This window comes from Ruditapes philippinarum, unplaced genomic scaffold (assembly GCF_026571515.1).
Source record: "Ruditapes philippinarum isolate M1 unplaced genomic scaffold, ASM2657151v2 ctg8784_1_1_1_1, whole genome shotgun sequence".
In the NCBI taxonomy this organism is placed as follows: domain Eukaryota; kingdom Metazoa; phylum Mollusca; class Bivalvia; order Venerida; family Veneridae; genus Ruditapes; species Ruditapes philippinarum.
In genome coordinates, this window is record NW_026858169.1 from 29,543 (window position 1) to 51,896 (window position 22,354).

General features: G+C 32.7%; 1 long non-coding RNA gene across 1 annotated transcript; it reads right to left on the reverse strand.

Annotated features, from left to right (window-relative positions):
* Window positions 1–10,796: 10,796 nt before the first annotated feature.
* On the reverse strand, window positions 10,797–12,496 carry LOC132752355 (uncharacterized). The gene is made up of 3 exons (XR_009628811.1): window positions 12,288–12,496; window positions 11,693–11,808; window positions 10,797–10,901 (listed from the first exon to the last, which is right to left on the reverse strand). It is a non-coding gene; the product is annotated as an uncharacterized LOC132752355 (long non-coding RNA).
* Between the last annotated feature and the right edge of the window lie 9,858 nt (window positions 12,497–22,354).

The following is a 22,354-nucleotide window of genomic DNA, read 5'->3' on the forward strand; positions in this document are numbered from 1 at the left end:
AAAATATTGGATATAGACCAAAGATTCAATTTATTGAATATTGCAACGTTTAACATGCCTTACGTAAACAGAATAAAATGTTCCAGAACAAAATATTAGTCTGCTATTTTAAGTAGGGTTTTATCCTTTTAGCAATGTTTTTGTGCATGCGCCACTCTCTTTGTGGCAATTTATTTCATACAAGCATTTTGAAAGTATTCTTTTTTTTTAATCCAAACAATATTTTTTTTGCATTAGATATAAAGCTTTATACACTTTAAGGACCCAAATGATTTGGTGAATATCGAGTATTTTTACGATTCCGAAGCCCGATGGTAACTACTAGTGTCCTTTGCTTTGGTCCGACTTCAGTGGTCGTTGACCTATCATTGGACTATATGCTTTCATTTCTTTCATTTACGACAACATAAGACACATGCCCTGGGCCTAGAAACATATATGCAATTTGTGACATTTTATTCATACACATTGCATGTTCTGGACACACCAGAACCCACGCCGGAAAGAATATCTCGATGAAGACTTGATATATATCTCAAAAATGAGTATCGATGAAAAGAATGTTTGAATTTCCGTTGCTCTGTATGTGAAGCTAAAACTATTTAAACAGTTATATACAATTCAATCATTCTTTTTAAGAAAATCGAAATGTGATTCTACCCTCCTGACTCTCCTCTATATTACTCATTTTTGTTTTGATTTCTATGAAGTCTTCATTGAGATATTCTTTCCGGCGTGGGTTCTTATGTGTCCAGAACATGCAATGTGTATGAATAAAATGTCACTAAACGGACTAAAAAAACCAGAGATTTTACTTAATCTCAATACAGAGCGATGCTTAACATTCAGACAAATCCTGATTTAAACATTAATTGAGATTTGGCTACAAATCAAGGAATCGCTGCTAAAAATTGCATTTGAGCTCCATATGTGTTGAGGAGTTCCATATGCATATATCAAAAATAGCAACATAATTACGGATCACTTTCATAAAGCAATCTATAATTTATTAGTTTGTGTATCATTCTGAAATAAAAAATATTATCCAAAATAGACACATTTTTAAGGACGAGCTTGAATAATACAGTATCCATACAGAAAGAGATAAAAGAAATTCTGCATATGAAAGGTATTGAAAATACGTAGATATGGTGGGAAGGCCTTGCTTATTTTGATTTATTGACGTCGTTTTACTGCAGTCATTCCCTTTTATGCCTTTGTGCATTAATTAATTAACTAATTATTCGCTCGACTGCACTGTCTGCTAAATACGGGAGTAATGTGAAGCATATTTGAATTTGGTATGATGCTGTAAGAAAGTTAGTGATAAACTATTTGAAAAAGATGAAAGAAACTTTGCATATTTATTTACCACATCAAGGCACGTCCTTATATATCTATATGGTTCACTTCATGCCCATAGTCGCAATAATTGGTCAATGCCTATTTTACTTATTTTATGCCTGCTCTGTAACTCTAATAATGGTTTTAAAGAGTTTTTAACAAACCTTAACCGCATTGAGCGGGCATGCATCATGTTTTCTAAATGTTATTTTGCGCTATTAATCTTTTCATGAGTAGCAATACTTGCAATATTATCCGTTTCAAGTACCCGAGAAAATAACAATAACCGTTAATAATCGACTTATTGATAAAAATTCAAAAATCCCTCTTTTGGCATGTCAATAAAAATGCTGATGAAACGGCAGTTAGCGTAATACTGGCGCGTCCAAAGTATTTACAGCAATTTTTTTTCTGTATCTTTGGTCATCCAAACAAATCAGGAACACAAAACATACTTCTGATTGGCTCATATGGTGTGGGGTTTACAAGAACGGTCTTTGACCCGGAAGAAAACAAAGAGAAATCACTCTAACCATTCATTATTAAGTCAGATAGAGTAACCTCCTCTGAAGGAAAGAAAGGGAAATCACTCTTACTTTAAAATCATTAAGCCAGATAGAGTAACCTCCCCTGTAGACAACAAAGGGAAATCACTCTTACCTTTCTTTATTAAGCCGGATAGAGTAACCTCCCCTGAAGAAAACAAAGGGAAATTACTCTTACCTTTCTTTATTAAGCCAGATAGAGTAACCTCCCCTGAAGAAAGCAAAGGGAAATCACTCTAACCTATCTTTATTAAGCCAGAAAGAGTAACCTCCCCTGAAAATAAAACAAAGGGAAATCACTCATTCCTAAATTTATTAAGCCAGATAGAGTAACCTCCCCTGAAGAAAACAAAGGGAAATCACTCTAACCTTTCTTTATTAAGCCAGATAGAGTAACCTCCCCTGAAGAAAACAAAGGGAAATCACTCTAACCTTTCTTTATTAAGCCAGATAGAGTAACCTCCCCTGAAGAAAACAAAGGGAAATTACTCTTACCTTTCTTTATTAAGCCAGATTGAGTAACCTCCCCTGAAGAAAACAAAGGGAAATCACTCATACCTAAATTTATTAAGTCAGATAGAGTAGCCTCCCATGAAAAAAAAGGGAAAGCACTCTAATCTTTCATTTATAAGCCAGATAGAGTATCCTCCCCTGAATAAAACAAAGGGAAATCACTCTTACCTTTCCTTATAAAGCCAGATAGAGTAACCTCCCTTGAAGAAAACAAAGGGAAATCACTCTTACTTCAAATCATTAACCCAGACAGAGTAACCTCCCCTGAAGAGAACAAAGGGAAATCACTCTAACCTTATTTTATTAAGCCAGATAGAGTTGCCTCCCCTGTAGAAAACAAAGGGAAATCATTTTTACATTTTCTTTATTAAGCCAGATAGAGTAATCTCCCCTGAAGAAAACAAAGGGAAATTACTCTTACCTTTCTTTATTAAGCCAGATTGAGTAACCTCCCCTGAAGAAAACAAGGGAAATCACTCTTACCTAAAATTATTAAGTCAGATAGAGTAACCTCCCCTGAAATAAGGGAGGTTACTCGATCCGGATTAATAATAAACTCTTAGTGTGATTTCCCTTTGTTTTTTTTTTTTCAGGGGAGGTTACTCTATCTGACTTATTGAAAGGTTAGAGTGATTTCCCTTTGTTTTCTTCAGGGGAGATTACTCTTTCTGGATTAATAATTTAAGCTCAGAGTGATTTCCCTTTGTTTTTGGTCAGGGGAAAATACTCTGACTTAAAAAATAAAGATTAGAGTGATTTCCCTTTCTTTCCTTTCGGGGAGGTTACTCTTTCTGGCTTAATAAAGAAAAGGTTAGAGTGATTCCCCTTTCTTTCCTTAGGGGAGGTTACTCTTTCTGGCTTAATAAAGAAATGTTAGAGTGATTTCCCTTTCTTTCCTTCAGGGGAGATTACTTTATCTGGCTTAATAATGAAATGTTAGAGTGATTTTTCTTTGTTTTCTCCAGGGTAGGTTACTCTATCTGGATTACAAAATTAAAAGTAATAGTGATTTCCCTTTGTTTTCTTCAGGGGAGGTTACTCTATCTGGATTTATAAGGAAAGGTAAGAGTGATTTCCCTTTGTTTTATTCAGGGGATGTTACTCTATCTGGCTTATAAATGAAAGATTAGAGTGCTTTCCCTTTTTTCAGGGGAGGTTACTCTATCTGACTTAATAATGAAAATTTAGAGTAATTTCCCTGTTTTTTTTCAGGGGAGGTTACTCTATCTGACTTAATAATGAAAGATTAGAATGATTTCCCTTTGTATTCCTCAAGGTAGGTTGCTCTATCTGACCTTAAAATAAAAGGTTAGTTTATTTCTTTCCATGTGCCATTAGCACTTTTCAGGGGAGGTTACTCTATCTAACTTAATGAAAGGTTAGAGTGATTCCCCTTTGGTTTCTCATGCCATTTACAATTTTCATTTGACTTAATATTGAAAGGTTTGAGTGGTTTCACTTTAGTCTTACTATCAGATGGACTTAATAATGAAAGATAAGTGTGCTTTTCGGGGGAGGTTACTCTATTTGACAATTATTAGGGGAGGTTACTCTAATTGACAAATATTAAATATGTATCTTATTAATAAAGATTGGGGAAAGATAACTTAACACGTTCAGAAAAATCCTATTTAATTCCAGTACAATTTTATCGTTTTCCAAAATAATTTGCATACAAAAATACTTGTGATTGTTTTGTTTACAAAATCAATGATATCAATCAACTGCATTAAAGACAAAACTGTTGCATGATACAATATTTAATATGAAGTGCTACCTATGGCGCGAGAAGCTCTTATGAATTATGATTTAAGCATAACATGTTTAGTGTACATGTTAACCAGATCTTTCTTGCACTTCATTAGTAAATGCAGATATTCTAGCTTAAATTAAACAGGACGCAAATCAATTAAAGTTCTTTTAAGAACTAGTCATGACTCATTGAAAATTCAAATTATGAATGATTATTCGTAAGTCAATCTATTTCAGTTCTAACAGTTCAATCATAGTTAATCAGTAATCAATGAAACCAAAATATGTAAAATATATTTGATGTTCCAGACTCAAACTAAATTATGATATTCCAACTATTCTTTGAGACTCAAACTAAGCAAAGATATTTCAACTATTGTTCCAGACTCAAACTTAGTTATGATAATTCAATTATTGTTCCAGATTCAAACTAAGCTATGATATTTCAACTAATCTTCAAGACTCAAATTTAGTAAATTTCAAGTATTGTTCAAAACCCAAACTTTGTTAGGGTATTTTAATTATTGCTCAAGACACAATTATGTTAAGATATTTCAATTATTCTTCATAACTTCTTTAAGTTTAGTTCCAGACTCAAACTATATTTCAAGTGATTTTCCAGACACAAGTTAAATTATTTCAAGTAGTGGTCTTCATTAAAACTAAGCTTTTTTCATTTATGTACGTTTAGATCCCAGACACAAGTTAATTTCAATTTTTTCCCAAATATTAACAAATATATTAAAGGACATCGTTAGAATTATTAAGAATTTTAAGGATATTGAGATATTTTAAATATTGTCCAGAACTGAAATCGATTTTTAAAATCTGTTTAAAGAAATATTTACAAACGCAAAGAAGTTTCCAAGATACAAGATAGATTTAAAATGTCAAATGTTGTTCTTTAAAATATTCCAGATATATATAAACTAGTATACAAAATTTTAATGGTTTACCCTCTGTTTACCCGTGACACAAATTATAGCCAACTATTTTAAATAATACTTAAAAAATCGTGATTCTATAAGTAAAGATACTAGGTCTATAGTATTTTCATATTTTTATATGTACTAAGTGAAAAGATTCTAATCAAAGCATTAATCATTAAATCTACCCTAAAATTGGTTGAAATATTTCAAGTTCTGTATACTTGTAAAAAAGGAAGTATCCAATTTTGACTATAGTGTGTTCCTTTAAATTGTTTTTGATAATTGCAGAAGAATTTGTAAAAGCAAGTATGACCAAAGGGAGACCACTCTTGCCTTTAATAATTAAGTAACGGTGTAACCTCCCCTAAAAATTGAAATGACGTCAAAGACCAAAGGGCGACTACTCTCCCTATTGATAATTAAGCATTATGCCTTTTGCGGCCAAATGTTATTACTTTTGATTGATTTTTGTTGGAAGTTTTACAGTAGCATTATGAAAGTCATTTTCCCCAAAAGTTAATGTTAGTACCGAAGATGTGTGAGAGTTATCAGTTAGAAAAAAATAACAAGTGGTAATGGAGTGTAAACTGACGGGAAAATGACTTTTTTATCATTTTATACTTGTTTTAATGAAGAGAAGTCTCCTTCGGTCCGTTCTTATCATTTGAATTTTCAGGGGAGATCAATCTGTATTTAATAACAAGTAGCCTCCCTTTTCGCTTGATGTAATTTGCAAAACAATAATAAATAAATAAATTTAAAAAAAAACTTTAAAAAGTTAAAAAAGGCAAGTAAAGTTAAAACAAATTGATAGAATAACCTATCAAAAGCGAACAAAAATAGCTAAATGATGCTAGCCCCCATCCCCTTTTTTAGCTTTTTGTCAGATCGTATTAAATTGAAAACAACAATAAAAAAATCAACAACAAAAAAACTAGCATAAACGCATGCATCGTCGGATACCCACGGTTGATTAACATGTTAATCAAGATAAATGTTAATGGTAAGGCAGTGGGTAACAATGGCTATCCGGCGATGAAACGCACGAGTATATGCTTGGAGATGAAAATGATAAAGTAACCATTTGTGACTCTTATTTAAAGCATTTAAAAGAAAGAAAATGAAACAAATGATACTTCAAAATATAAAGGAACACATTATATCATGTATATGGTTGAAAACATTATTGGAAGCGGACTTGTCCAGCTTCCGTTTCTGAATACGTTCATTCTCAATTTAGGGAATATAACTTGAATAAAATCAAATTTGAAATTGGTCAGCCAGCGGTTTAGAGCCTGGTCAATCTGATCGGACGTTTTTATTTTATCTTATTTCATTATTTTTGTTTTTATTTTATTTCATTATTGTTTATTTCATTTCATTTTGTTGTTTTCATTTTATTTCAATCATATTGTTATTTCATTCTTTTATTTCATTATTGTTCTTCTGGTCGTTATTACAATTATTTTAATATTTTATTTAATTTTTTCATCATTGCATGTTTTTAAATGATGAAATATTTCATCGTTGGAGTTTTCATTATGTTTCATTAATGTTGTTTTTGGTGGTAGTGGTGATATTCTTGGTGGTGTTATTATTATCTAAATCTTAAGAAATTTCAAATGGATGTTTCTATCATGACGTTGTTAAATTATCATTATTTCTCATTGTACGGCCTAGTATGTCTTTATTAACTATTAAATGTTACATATTACACTTGAAATATACATTGTAAAAATGCGCATCATTCATTTCTGCAATTTTACTATTGCCATTATGTTAACGATACAGTATGTTTGCCTATATATTAAGTCTTGATAAATGTACATTGCTGATCAAAGTTTACTTATTACACCACTTGAAATATACATTGCAAAAAAGTGCATTATTCATTATTGCAATTATACTCATTATTTCCATTACAATACATTGACGGTACAATGTGTTGGTAAACAGAAGATGTACAATGTAAAAAGCAAATTAAATATCCCTTCTATCCTGTTCACATCACGGCATTTATGACGGTGTTATTTTTTCAAGCTCATGTAGAAAATCCAATCGAGCTAACACCTTTTATGGTTTTTATTACTACGCCAAAAACTCATTACTTCATAATTGCCATAAATATTAGACAGTTACATGGTAATATATTTCTTAAACTTGGCAGAAAAAAACACCATTCAGAAGTTGAACATGACATTTTCAGAAAGATACCAAATCGTATCAGCTTTGTCACATATGTTGTAACGGCATGCAGTAGTTCCAAACCGGAAGCATAGTTATTTTGCTGACTGTAAAGAGGGTTTTGTTTTCTTCATTCCTTCACCTGCTCAATTTACCATGTTTCGTATTTCTGAAATGTAAAGATCACTGATACACCTGCATTCAACTTAGAGTCAACTGTTTTTCTTAAAGGCACATTATGCCTCAGAAATTAATAATTTTTTCCTACATCGCAAAATGTAAACACAGTAGTATTTTAACTTCCACACAACATACTAAATCACTAAAACTATTTTAAAAAGCAAAAATTATTCAGATAAATATCCAATTTATTTTGCTTTGACCAGACCTTTCAATCTTTGTGGCAACAGACAAACATTTAAGAATTTCAGACATGGCATTACCTTGTGAATTGATGTATTAGGTTTTACTTTTTCACACAAATATGCAACTTAATTATTATCCAACAAGCACATACCAAGAACATTGATTTATGCTTCGGATATTCAACTGTAAAAGAGAACGATTTTCAATGCCGATTGACTGTTCGCATCATTTGGCGGCGTCTTTGATGTGTAGCATCAACATTTAACTTGTATAATGTATAAAATATTCACATCACTTGTAATGCTTTGCGTTTCACTTGCAAAAGACAGCAGATTAAAAACAAGAGCTGTCGGTAGGACAGAACGCTCGACTATTCTAAGTGCTTGATAGTTAAAGAGCCTTGATAACGTAAAATTTAGAGCTTTGATAATGTTAAATTTTCTAAGTTCACAAAAGGGCTATTTTTTTTTTAATAAATTCATGTTATAGGCCTTAGAGACAGTCTAATTATACAGTATTGGCTTGACTATTCGGAAGGTAATGTCACAAGGGTGTTTTATTGAGTATAATAATACTAATTACCCATGAATACATAAAATTGACAGAAAAGGTACAAAGGCTTGTTATTAAGATGTTTTATCAAGTAAATCACTGCTTTATTATTATGAATGCAAATAATTGTCCCAAAAAAGGCACAAACCCTTCAGTAATTATAAAGATAACAGCTTACAAGCAAAACTATACCATGAATTTCTAAGTTGAAAAAGGGGAGAAAAATCAGCCTAAATGCAAGATAGAATTATGGATCTTTGTCAGTGACCTACACTTATGACCCTAAATGCATATGTGAAGTTTTAAATAAATATCTTTAATAGTTATTGAGATATGTAAAACTTGCATGTAAACATTAACCAAGAGACTAAGTAGAAAAGGGGATATGAATCAGCCTTAATGCAGGATAGAGTTATGGAACTTGGTCAGTGACATACAATTATGACCCTCAAATTATGACCCTAAGTACATGTGTAAAGTTTCAAGTAAATATGTTTGAAGACCTTTAATCTTTAACCAAAATTTTCTAAGTTTCAAATTTAAGGGGCAAATAGTTCTGCAAATATTGCAGGCAGAGTTATGCAATTTTGCAAACTGATGTACATTGTTACTATAAAAAAGAATTTTAAATTTCAATTGAATATCTCAAGCAATAATTGAGATATTTGACTTTACAAAAAAACTTTAACCAAAATTTCTTAGTTAAAAAGGGGCATAATTCTGTCAATATTGTAGGCAGAGTTATCCAACTTGTCAATCTGATGTACCTTGTTACTATAAATAAGTATTGTAAGTTTCAATTGAATATCTCAAGAAATAATTGAGATATTTGACTTTACAAAAAACTTTAACCAAAATTTCTAAGTTAAAAAGGGGCATAATTCTGTCAATATTGTAGGCAGAGTTATCCAACTTGTCAATCTGATGTACCTTGTTACTATAAATAAGTATTGTAAGTTTCAATTGAATATCTCAAGAAATAATTGAGATATTTGACTTTACAAAAAACTTTAACCAAAATTTCTAAGTTAAAAAGGGGCATAATTCTGTCAATATTGTAGGCAGAGTTATCCAACTTGTCAATCTGATTAACCTTGTTACTATAAATAAGTATTGTAAGTTTCAATTGAATATCTCAAGCAATAATTGAGATATTTGACTTTACAAAAAACTTTAACCAACGCAGACGCGGACGCGGACGCTGACGCCGACGCCGACGCCGACGCCGACGCCGGGCGACTACAATAGCTCTCATATTCTTCGAATAGTCGAGCTAAAAAACAATGTTATCATTACTCTTATTCAAATATGCACGAAATAGAATTCAGGAATACAACAAACAAATAATTACGTCTTACTCAAATAGTGGTCATAAAGCTTTTATTCACTTGATGCCATTAAACGATTTTCTTGGTATTTCTAGTATATTCTTAACTGCAATGGTTCAATTATTCTGGTTGGGTTTAACCCTTTACCTATTGGTCCGTGCACTCCGTGCCCAGGCTATATATTATCGTCTGCTCTTTGTATTTTGTTATTGAAATTCCATAAACTTCAAATGGACTATTCCATATTCAATGCAGGGCAGATCCATTATGACACTAATTTAGTAGGTGAATGGTGACTGTCTCGACGTTACTTATCAAGAAAACAATAATAATTTTTCAGCTTTTCTGGCGGAAGAAGGTCCAAAATAGCCCTCTATAAATTATTTTAGTCACGGTGGGACACTCCAGTAGAACCACCAATTTTCTCTGCCAATTAAACAAGCTGTGGATCACCTCTGTGGATCATCTCTGCACATGAAACTATTCATGAATTCAAAGTCGCTGCCCATAATAGTGAAAGAAGGGGGATGATTTGAAGACAATGAATTCATTCAATCATTCATTACTGAATAACAACAAAAGGTAACTGCTTCTGTGTTAAGCAAAGAGAAAAATATTTTTAAATTATCAAACCGAACTGTTTCAGGACCAGATGAATACACGTCTCATTCAAGAGCTATAAACAAGCCTTAAAACTGCACGCCTCCAGATAAACCAAAAATATTTCAAGAACAACAAACTTAAATGAACTCAGATTTTAAGAGAAGTAAAAAGATTTAAGATTCAAGTAATTATTTATGTGCTAAATGTCTTTAACGACCGAAGTCGCAGTACTTATTACCATATTTCTACTGCGTGACTAACGCAGTAATGGCTATTATTGTATATTTTGGCTTTTTTTTTGGTAATTTAAGTAGACTGTAAATGCTGTTTGTAATGTGTAAATTACTTTCCTTGTTCACTACACTATATTTTTCTTTTAGATACATTTTCAAAATTTACATGAAGAATGAGCATGAATCTGGAGGCATGCTGCTTTAACCTGCGGAAATTATTAAATGGACTTTTCCACATTTTATTTAAGGAACAGTCCATTATAAATTATTATAACTAATTATCACATGAAAATGAAAATTGGAAGTTAGCAAACAGTAAAGAGGCTGGTCAAACTGCACAAAAGTGCAGGCTGGCCTGGCTCTATTCTGGAGGCAAAGACTAATGACTTTCGCTTTCAGCAGGCTAAAAAACAAATCTATACATATATTCATTAAACCAAATATTACCTCATCAGTAGGTTCCAGTTCTGTGATAAGGATGTAACATGCCAAGATCAGTTTGCCGGTGCTCATTTCATATCTTTCGTTCTTTCCTAATTTCAAATCCTGAAACTGAAATATAGGTTAGAAAAATTATCTATTTATAGATTGAAAATTAAGATGTTATCGGAGTGCCACAATCAAAGTCACCAGTTCATTACAAAATACACATTATGCATTAGAAATAATTATGATATTTTATAGTATAATTATATTAAGAGATATTTTTATCTCCCTTGTTTGTAATACATTCATAGTTATCTCCCTTCCTTCGGCGCAATTACTACTAATGTAGTGCCGATATTTTTTACCTATTCGTGAATTAAGTAATTAAATGTATATTTTTGTGTATTTAGATTGTAATACTTTAAGGAAGCGAGTGATCTCGGAAAGAATAGTTATCTATTTTATGTTCAGTTCATTTTTTTCTAGAAAAGCAACAATAATTACAAAGTCATATTCCATCTGAAATTAACATGCTTTCAAAATACAAACATTGTACCAAATTAAAAGTTGTCATTATTAATAAACTGTAATCAGTTCTTTCTGATTACTTTGTGTGGTACGATGTTGATTAACTCTCAGCCTTCTAGTGCCAACAGAATATACATGTACCCGTGCGACCAGTGCAGACCAAAATCAGCCGGCATATCCTTAACATCTGCTCATGATCTGCACTACTCGATATTAAGTCAGTACATATTTTGAAATTTTACCTTAAAATGAGTAATGGTTTTGTCCAGATTTGAAGATGGGCAAGTCCATTTCAAATATTTTGCAGAGTTAAAGGTGTAATCAGCGACTCACAAACCCTTATCTGTTCTATGTTTAGCTTAAATTTATAGTTCTTCCAAATATCTTACCTTGACCCTCATTTGATATACTGAACGTCAGGGGAAGTAACTGAGATCACAACATCGAGAAGCAGACACACCGGAAGTCGCAAATTTCCACTTTACAATTTATTGTCGTCTGCTACCTGTGGATAAACTATTGGTAACATGGTCGAACAAATGTTACATTTTTTGGCATTTAAAAAATATTTGTAACTAAGATTAAAAGTTATTTGTTTAAATCCGCTTCATCATTTATTTCACGGTAATTGCATATTTTCATGTGACCATTGCTAAAATTGGTCAGAATTAGCATATTTTATTCATAAACCTATACAACAAAGTTTTGTGCAAAATACTTTAAATCTCTAGATTTTTACGTAAAACAGAACAACTGTTTACAAATTCTGCAAAAAATAACAATAGTGCGTATGTCTGACACAATCATTATTTTCTTAACGTTCTTGTTTGTTGAAAAACAGTTGGGCTAAAAATGGTTCATTATGAAACATTACACAATAATGATATGTCACCATAATTATTACATTGACACGAAAGTTTATTTTTCAAAAAGTAAACAAGACATACATTACAAAGTTATGATTTCCTTTTTCAAAACTCTAACCTGCTGAAAGCGAGTCCAGTATAGAGCTAGGCCAGCCTGTAATTTCGGGCAGTCTGATATGGTGCATGATTGCATCTGCGCGACAACTGTCGTCTGCTAGGATTCTTCCTGCCATTTCCTGATTCACGTCTGCTCAATGATCAATAAACATTTGTTTTACCATCAATCGAACAATAGTCTGAAATATATAGTGGTAATATTTAGAAATATACCATTTTATCTAGTTTTGTCTTTTAAAAGTAATCCAGTGTTGTTTCTTACGCCATCTGAAAACAAACGAAAAACCAAAGAACAATAATATTACACTAGTCTAAAATGTCGCATTCTGCATCTAAAATAATCAGTCAGTATAATAATTGTTAAAAATGTCGCATTCAACACCCAACTATCATTATTAGAAATGTCACGTTCTAAATCTAAAAGAATCAATGTTATCTTTAATATATTATCGCATTTTTCACCTATATATCAATATAATTATCAAAAATATCACATTACTCATATTAAACATCAATATAATTATACAAAATTGGGTATTGTTCAGCTAAAAAATCAATATAACTATAAATGTGTCTCCCATTTCTAAAGACAGTGATATAACTATTTGAAATGATGAATAATAATTCGACTAGTATAACAAAATCCAAAATTTTCAAATCGATCACAATGTATCAGCAAAGAATCAACTGTCTTATCGACCACCAATTTCCAAACTATTTAGAAATAAGGCCTGAATTTTCAACAAAGAAAAACTACCATAACACAAAAATGACACTAACAACTCCAACAAAGACAATGAAAAACTACCATCACACACATAAACAACTCCCGCAAAGAGACAAACTAAAACACCGAACCCAAATCGAATAACCCCAATCACATACCAACTCCAAAAATTTGACAACCAAAATCGATATAAACAATGCACACAAAATATCGTCAATATACATAAACATAGTTTTCAATTTTGACAAATAAAATCTTCATTTCTAAAATAAATTTTGTAATTTAACGCAATTTCAGTTACTGACATAATACCATTTACATGTATATATGTATATCAAATTTCTTATAATGTCAAATTTTCCAAATGTAAATTGAATTAAATAAGTATGCTGTTTTTACGTGCATAATGTGTAATGTCCTTGTTCCTGTTGTTCCACAAGCATGGCTCGATATAGTATGATTACTTGCAAGTTCATTGGTTCCTTTTGAAATTTCATCTTCTGAAACTGATAAAACTTACGAAGAAAAGTTAAAACTCATTTGTCTAAAAATAACTAGTTTCTAAAAAAAGCTAGTTTCTATAAATAACTAGATTTACCTTATGATTGCTCACCACCTTGAACAACGTCATTTCATCATCATTGTTACACCCATGGACGTCCTCATCAACATTACCATAAACAACAACATTGTCATCAACATGGCCATCATTTTTACACATCACACGTCAATCAGCCGTGTCAATACTTTGTTAGACCTCATACGCCAACTATCAATTATTCATATCTGTTTTTTGTTTTATATCTTATGCCAATTATCTATGACAATGTTTTGTTAAAAAAATCATATGTAAGCAATTGTATTATCTGGTTTTCCAACATGTGACTTTTGAGTATAGAAGGAAATAAATAAAATTATTGTTATTACCATCCTTTAAAACAGAAAAGAATCAGGAATTGTATTCCTACAGTAAGTGAATCAACATATGTACATGTACTAATTCTTTACAGTAATAAATAATATAGTGCCACAGTTAGAAAAAAATAACAACATATTGTAATTATGCGTTACGATTTACATTTAACTCCTACCTTCGTTTCCGTCACATCCCTCTCACAAACTTCACGCAAATGTAGCTAACAGTAAAGTGCATGGAAAATCACTAGACCATGAATCTTGAGCGCTCGGGGACAATCTTGTATGTTTAACCACTGATTGATTCTCACCAAAAAACTTTACTAAACAAATCCGTTAAAGACGCCAGCAAAACATTTTCCGATCTCTTTTCAGTCACACCATTCAATTTGCTATGTATTTATATAAAAACTATTGTTCCCCACCTTGATTAATCGGAAGGACCAAAAAGTTAACGTGGTTGGCACACAATCACGTGACATGCGCGAAACAGTTTTTATTCGATATTTGAGCATAAAGACGCAAACACAATTGGAAGAAGTAATGAAATATTGAAAGAAGCTGGGACCTTAAAGTTAAAAACGGTTTATAATATTTCAGTTTGTTAAGGTATTTAATTAAAGGAGCTCCACTGAGGTCAAAAAACTAAACACATAAAAATACATTCTTACATAGGTAAACTGCATGACATTTAAAACGGACAAATATGCAAAAGATGTTAAAAATATATAGAGGATATTCAAGTTTTTTCTGTAAATACATGATTTATTTTCATCAAGTGGTATGAAAATAAATATTTCATGAGTGGTGGTAGCCACGAGTGAAATGTGATAATTTTCATGCCACAAGAAAAAGATGGAATTTTCTGTTTATTATATACATTTGTCTCTATTTTTAAATTACAATTTGGAAGACTATTCCTTAAATTGTGTGTACTGGCAGAATGTAAAAGAATGTAGTCTGGCAAGACACCAGTAAAAACACTTAAAATATGTTTCACTAAAATACTTTTTTTACAGTGAAAATACGAAAATGAAAAAAAGCATTTTATTTCATCAATATTTCTCAATATTTCATTTAAAGGTATATAATAAATATATATACTCAGATTTGATTTAGATATAAATTCTATTTTGTCACGGATCTTAATTACAATGTAGTAAATTGGAGTAAATATGTACATAAAACGAAGTGTCTCATATGCCTCGAACGCTGGCCCTTGAGTGATAATAAGATTAATAAACAAGCATTTTACATATTCTTAAAACATAAACATTCACAATAATTAATGTAATTGTAAAATGAACAGCACATTTTAAAATCAAAAGAGAAGCAGTATTGATCAACATTTTTCATTAATGATTACTAGTACATATCTAATCAGGTAAGAGAAGACAGAGGTGATGGTTGACTAGAAATGAGCTTTTACGAAGACCCCTTCATGTTTAGTATGAGGCTCTCATGGCCGAACTTGTTGAGGATCCGGCGTCCTTCAAGAAATTCACTATAATCGGACCTGATATGTCTCGGGGGTCGGACGCGATGAGGCCGAATCCTTTCCGCCAAAATCACTGAGCTCTGCAATTCGTTTTTTTAGGTGTTCTTTTCTTGTGAGACATTGAGCATGCAAGAGGTTGTGGACGGATATAATAGGTCCGTATAGATCCGTGGGAATTCGTTCTTCTCCGTATCAATTCGTTGTTCTTCGTATCAGACCGTACTTATTCGTACTAACCCGTGCTTATACCGTAGCAGACCGTAGTGTATCCGTAGTGCGTCCGTCCTGATTCGTTTCGCTCCGTATCAAACCGTGTCGGTCCATAACAATCCGTGTCTCTCCCGGGGCTTTTGGTGGTAAATCCGTCGAACTCCGTTCTCATACCGTTGTATTCCGTACTGGAACCGTAGCGGACTACGGAATTTCACATTTCCATAGTAATCCGTGATACCCCGGTCACATATTCACGGAATACGCCCACGGAGGAGCCACGGGTTAATTCCGGCATCGTCCGTAGCTACCCGTAATGGTCAGTAGCTCTCCGTATTTTAACCGTTATCAATCGTAGTAGTCCTGGTATATCCGTAGCGATCCTTGACAATTTTTGAACATGCACAAAAATTTGCTACGGAAAAATCAACCGTAGCGTATCCCTGCTAGTCCGTATTAAAACGTACCGATACTTACTGGTCCGTACGAAAACCGTACTAGTCCGTACTGATTCGTAGCCCACCAACTTGTCAAGGATGTCCACGGTTTGGTACGAAGAACTACGTTTTAGTACGGTTACCCTACGTTTAAGCTACGGTTTTAATACGGATTAATACGGAAAGCCACGATCGTAATACGTTGTGGTCAGGGTATCGCATTGTAACATGGCCAGCGATTGGCTGAAAAAAAGTGCAGGGAAAACCATATGAGTCAATTTATACATGAGGTGATTGGATGAAAGTGGGGTATTCTTAAGTAAAAAAACTATTTTAAAAAGTAACACTACACAGTTTTCTGAAGAAAATGAAATATTTCATGAGTCTCTGTGATATTTTTGACTTGGATATTTGCATTTATAAAAAGTGTATGTCAGTCCTGTGATCAGCAGAAAATTTCAATGAAATGGGGGGTAATCCTCTCTGAAGTCATTTTGCAAAAAATTTGGTTGGCTACCCCTATATAACAAGAACATTTTTATGTGTCAGGCATTTCATTCTGCTAGAAAAATTAGCTCTTTAGCATGAAAACTCAATTTTAAAGTAGGATTAGGGATCATTTCTTATAATGTAAGTCTATGGAAATATCAATGTGAGTATCTGACCTAAAGAGAGGGAAATTGGAACTGTCATAATTCATTTGTAGTACTTTGTCTTCATTGATACACCATGAAAAGCTGATATTTTGGAAGAATGGATGTATACAGCCTGTCTAGGTATGAAATTTCATTATTTCAATGCAACTGTTGGTGTTTACAGCAGATAATGTGTCAAGGGGGTCAATCTACAAGCATTGTTTACATATGAACAAGAGTATTAGTGTTACTTAAAAGTTAATAATGGTTTGTATTTTCTTTAAACAGTGAATTTGAGTGATAATTAATTGGTGATATGTTGATGATGAATAATGTAGACCTTGGTCATTAAAAATATTTTTCAGATTTCAAAGAAATGCTGTACATTGGCTATACACATGCCAGGTTTGAAGACTTATGTATAACTTGACAGGACCTGATGTAAGCACATTGGCCACTTTTGATGGGTGTTGCAGGTATATCAATACAAATGCATATTGTCAGGTTCAAAACTAATATATTAATACTAGATATAGTCTAGGTTGCAGTTTCGGTTAACTTTCGACTTCATTTAGGGGTAGACATTTCTTTCGCTCGGCACTAATTTTTTTCCATTTTGCTCAAATATTTACATAGAATGTCACAAATAAATTGCTTCTATGTCTGTTTCCCATATAAGAATGTTTTGTGTTTCATTTACAGGCATAGATAGCATAAAAGCTTCAAATAAATAGCATTTTAAGGCTTCTGTCTTAAAATTTACTTGGTTTCAGGGCATGAATATCAACACATACTTAGAAATTGAAATCCATTGAAAAATGTAGCATAATTCAGTTAGGTAGCCTCTGAATAGCCTCTTATTATGTGGTTAAGATGCAAAATAGTGATAAAAAATTATTGTTTTCTATTTGGTTATACATATTTACACACTCACAATGTATAATGCCATAGTTTTTAGACTTAATATCTGTTTAATGCATAATTGAAATGAGCATCATAATGGCCAAGGGTAGAATTATTTTGTAGAAAAAGTTTTATTGATAAGTAAAAATTGATCTACTTTTTCACAATCACATAAGGCACAATTATAACACAGCTTTAGTGTCTCTGATGTGTCTATAAACAGAAAAAGCACTTATTCTGGTAGATAAATGTACACAAAGGGTGTGATTATGCACAAATTACCTCCCTTTATTTATTGAGAAACTTAGATAAGTGCACAAATTCTAGTTTCTGGCTACCTAAAAGAGAAGAAAATACACAATACTATCCATTCCAAGTACATTTTGGTCTGAAGAGGTGATTTACATGGTAAAACACATGAAAGAAGGTTTCAATTGTCATATTTGGCTCCAAATGAATGCAAAAATGGCCAAAAAATGGGTGTAGAAGTCAAATTTTAGGCTATTACTGTGCTGTTAAGTCCAGATGAACTTGGTTTTTCCATACATTGCATTTTTTATATCCATGTAAGAAAGAGACAAAAAATATATAAAGAATTTTGGCATTTTATTGACATTTAGGCTTGTATTTAAGACTATATAAGCAAATATTTGGAGTAGAAAAATACAGCAGGGGCAATTTTAAAATACCTAGTTACACCCAAAATGTTGCTATGTGTGTACAAATAACGTGTAATCCATAGTCAGGTCACTATACAGTAGTTATTAAGTACGTTTGCTAAGCTAAATCTTCATTAAGGAAGTCTATTGGTAATAAAATGTTGAAATTTGGGTGAAAAATCACTTATTTTGTTATGGGTGGGGTGATAGAATTGCTCCCTGCTACATCCTTTTGTTAGAAAATAAGTATTTTGAAGCACTTCTGTAATGAGAACAGTGTAGTGTTGCTATCTGAGTGATTTTATGGAAGTTGTTACAAAATTGGCTTCAGAATAATGAATTATGTATGAAAATCACATGCTAATATTCATTTTCAGAATATCCGGATTGCGGCATAACGGCGCTTGTTAGAAAAAAAGGGAATTTCAAGTTTTAAATGACTTAAGAGTGGTGAAAATGCATCCATATAATTGGTAATTGTATATGCAACTTCATTTATTATTAGATATAAGAATACTAAACATTTAATATTCCCTTTAGGTCAGGGTATCGCATTGTAACATGGCCAGCGATTGGCTGAAAAAAAGTGCAGGGAAAACCATATGAGTCAATTTATACATGAGGTGATTGGATGAAAGTGGGGTATTCTTAAGTAAAAAAACTAATTTAAAAAGTAACACTACACAGTTTTCTGAAGAAAATGAAATATTTCATGAGTCTCTGTGATAATTTTGACTTGGATATTTGCATTTATAAAAAGTGTATGTCAGTCCTGTGATCAGCAGAAAATTTCAATGAAATGGGGGGTAATCCTCTCTGAAGTCATTTTGCAAAAAATTTGGTTGGCTACCCCTATATAACAAGAACATTTTAATGTGTCAGGCATTTCATTCTGCTAGAAAAATTAGCTCTTTAGCATGAAAACTCAATTTTAAGGTAGGATTAGGGACCATTTCTTATAATGTAAGTCTATGGAAATATCAATGTGAGTGTCTGACCTTGTACTACGGAGAGGTAGGGATTAGCACGGTCTTATACGGTTTATTGCGTTGCAACACGGACTTGTACGGTCCACCACTGTTTAGTACGGATTAATTAAGTATCATGTACTTTCCAAGGGTACTACCTTCTTGTTAAAAACAGACATATTTGCGGGAACATTCAATAAATGATAATTGCCATTTAATGGCTCCCAATTTTATATTAAAAAGGGCTCGAAAGCAGCATGGTCGAGCGGGTAGTAACATGCATGGGGTAAAATAATTTTTAATATCTTAAATTCAAAGAAATAAAATAAAAAATTTTTAAATTTTTTTTAAAACATTGGATTGTAAAATTTGAGAAAAAAAAATTTTTCATATAACAGTTCTTAACCTTTGGGACATGCCCCTTGAGTTAAAAAAATTTAAATTAACAAGTTTTTTAAAAAAAAAACGGAATTTTTAAAATTTAAAAGAAAGCAGTTTTGGTCCCTTTTTTTAATGATTTTAGTCATTTAAATGGAAGAGAGGAAGGGGATGGGGGATGAGTGGGTTTTTTACAAGACCCTTTGTTTGTATGAGGCCCTTCGGGCCCAAACCTTGTTGAGGCCCCAGGTCCTTAAGAATTCACTTTTATCGGCGATGTGTCTCGGGGGTCAGACGCGATGAGGCCGAATCCTTTCCGCCGAAATCATTAAACTCTGCAATTCGTTTTCCAGGTGTTCTTTTTTTGTGAGGCATTTTGAAAATGAGCATACAAGAGATTGTGGACGGATGTATTAGGTCCGTATAGATCCGTGGCAATTCGTTTTTCTCCGTATCAATTCGTTCTTCTCCGTATCAGACCGTACTTATTCGTACTAACCCGTGCTTATACCGTAGCAGACCGTAGTGTATCCGTAGTGCGTCCGTCGTAATTCGTGTCGCTCCGCATCAAACCGTGTCGGTCCGTAACAATCCGTGTCTCTCCGGGGGATTTTGGTGGTAAATCCGTCGGACTCCGTACTTATACCGTTGTGTGTCCGTACTGGAACCGTAGCGGACTACGGAATTTCACATTTCCGTAGTAATATGTGACCGGGGCTTGAACAATTGGACCGTAGCTCTTCCGTGGCATTATCCGTGAATATGTGACCGGGGCTTAACTTAGCAATGCACTGGCTTAGTAATCTCAGATTTGGCAGATATATTGTCCTTGAGCTCTAAATGGTCACTGTTAATTCTGTCAAATTGGTATGCGGGTGTTTTAACGCCATGACAGTGGCAGTTCTAGTTTAGATTTGGTTTTGGAGCTAACACATTTTAGCTCACCTACCACAAGGTGACATAATGAGCTTTTGTGACACCGAGTTGTTTGTCGTCCGTCCTTCTGTGCGTTAACTTCTTCATTCAAATGACTTTCTTCCAATACCGCTTGTCCAAATTTAATGAAACTTTGCAGGCATGTTCCTTGTTTATACCTCTACCAAACTTGTTAAAATAATTAAATTCCTTGAAGACATGAAGAACTGTAGTTGTCCTATTGTCTATTGGTCCTCTACAAAGATTGTTCAAATCATTACCATAGGGTTAAAAGGGGCCTCGCTAGGGGGCTCATCAGTTTTATATATAAAGTTATATATGAAAATCTTTAAAAAAAAACCTTCTGGTCAAAATCCACAAAAGTAGAGTCTTGTTATTTGGTATGCACATGATCTAATGGTCCTATACAAAGATTGTTCAAACTATGCCCCTAGGATCAAAGGGGCATGCCAGGGGGGCTCATCAGTTTTATAAAAAGTTATATAGGGAAATCTTAAAAAATATTCTTGTCAAAATCAACAAGCCTTTAAATTTGGTGTGTAACATGATCTAGTGGTCCTTTATAAAGATTGTTCAAATAATGCCCCCTAGGATGAAAAGCGGCCCCGCTAGGGGTTTTATTGTTTTAAACTCACCTGTCACAGGGTGAAAAGGTGAGCTTTTGTGACACCGTCTTGTCTGTCGTCCGTCGACTTTCTAAATACAGGAATGTACCCATGCCTCAGATGAGCGACCAAGGCCCAAGGGCCCTCTTGTCTAAGTAACTGACCAATCCTCTTATTGCTTTGCTTTTAAAGCACTAACATATCTCTTAAACTTGTTTATTTGTTTAATAATTAATAGAATTATACATTTAATTCATAATAGCAGCGTAAATGCATGTAAATTCTGAAGTAATGATCTCTACCCAACATAGCATGTATATATTTATCCGAATTCAATGTAAATTTTGTAATTACAGGGGCTTGGTAATAATTAAGAATATAAAAATTAATTTATGCATTGTATTAAACAAATTATATACAGCAATACACTATTTGATCAGAGTTTGGTTATAATTAAGATTTAAGTATCGCTGTATTGTATTAAACAATAGCATACAGTCAACACGGTTTGGTTGAATCAATCTAGGGTAGCTTGCAGTTCCTTTGGTAGTAACTGTAACCAGGATATTCGGTATAATCATCTTTTTGGGTCAATGCTGTCTCTGTTGACAGGAAACAGACTCCAAAGGTTGTTATCTCTATTGATCGGCACATAAAATCTGTGGTAGTGACGCAAGCAGCTTTGCACGAGGTTTCGTCCATGTCTGTCAGTTTAAGATTATTGTGGGCGGCAATGACGTACCCATGAAACGCCGTAAACGAATCCCCATAGTGATCACATGCTGAAAAAAAATAAAGAAATATTTATAAAACTACAATTATGTGAAACAATACTATTCTATGTATTTAGTGACAGAAAAATATGTTTCTTACCATGTTTGGTAAGAAAGAAAAAATTCTTGGACTTCAAAGAAAATTAAAATGATATGATTCAATCATGTACTTAAAACTTTTAGTTGCTTTTTTTTTTAAATTCGATTTTGCAATTTACATCTTTGTGTTTTGTTGTTTTATAATTTAAAAGTAAATTAATAAGTTTAGGTATATGTTTAAGGATTATATTTTGTACGGATGATTTTCACATTTTCCATTGACTCAAATTTATTTTCTCATATACTTATATTTTCTGCTACAGGACACATATATACGAATAATACTTACATTAGTTCAATATAAAAGCAGAATGCCATAAAAAAA